This window comes from Myotis davidii, unplaced genomic scaffold (genome assembly GCF_000327345.1).
Source record: "Myotis davidii unplaced genomic scaffold, ASM32734v1 scaffold68, whole genome shotgun sequence".
Lineage (NCBI taxonomy): Eukaryota > Metazoa > Chordata > Mammalia > Chiroptera > Vespertilionidae > Myotis > Myotis davidii.
The window spans coordinates 1,428,195-1,429,034 of record NW_006300376.1 but is presented as its reverse complement, the minus strand read 5'-3'; the positions used below and the strand labels follow the sequence as shown (position 1 = coordinate 1,429,034).

The 840-nt window shown below is 65.0% G+C and overlaps 1 protein-coding gene across 1 annotated transcript in view; it reads left to right on the top strand.

Moving 5' to 3' along the window:
- NR2E1 (nuclear receptor subfamily 2 group E member 1) overlaps positions 1 to 840 on the top strand; it is a 19,188-nt gene that overhangs the window by 223 nt on the left and 18,125 nt on the right. The gene's annotated exons all lie outside the window — the stretch shown is intronic.

Genomic DNA, 840 nt, shown 5'->3' with positions numbered 1-840 from the left:
TTGCTCGGCCGAGCGCAGCTGGGGAACAGAGCGCTGTCCGCCGGGAGCCCCGCCTGGGTGGTAGCGAGACCCCGGCCAGTCACCCCTGCAGCTCAGACTAACTTCTTTCAACAACCTGTGATGGTAATTACAGTAATCGAAGCTGCCATATATCTCTAGGCAATTGTGATGCACAAAAAGCCCCGAGGGGACCCCTGGCGAGGGGAGTGAAAGTCGGTTTTCCAGCCCCAGGAAACTCCCGCTTGCTCACGTCGGAGCTCGCTCGGCTTATTCCGTGAGGAGCTTTGCAACGGGCTCAACCAGCTTGTCTCGTGACCCCAAGTCACCTTAACGTGGCGGGGCAGCGGGGTCTAAGGCGCAGGCCCGCGGGGCCCAGGAATTTTTGCATTCCTCCCTCCGTCGCCCCGCCCCAGGCGGGTAGCAGGTCTCCCATCTGCCCCTGTCCAGGCAAAGGCCCGGCCTCCCCGCAGCCGCCGTGGCCGCGGGGGTGCTGGTCGCGGAGCCCCGCCCGCGGCAGCCGGGTGCTCCCTCCCCACTTCGGGGTCCTCTGGAGATGTGGCCTTGGCCTCCTCTGGGAGGGAAGCAGGGACAGGAACCCCATCCCTGCTTCTCCCGCGCGCGCGCCCATCTGGGCGTCTTCTAAAGTGCCCCGGGAACAAGAGGACAGCTGGGGCGACGGGACTCCGAGCGTGGACCCAGCTGAGGCAGAGGGCTGAGTTGTGCACAAGAGGTTGGCTGCAGATGGTGGAAACCAAATCTACTGCCTCCAGACTGCGGGCGGTGCAGCTGAGCGCGAGTCCCTGCTGGGTGGCCGTGAGCTTCCTTGGGCGCAGTGACAAG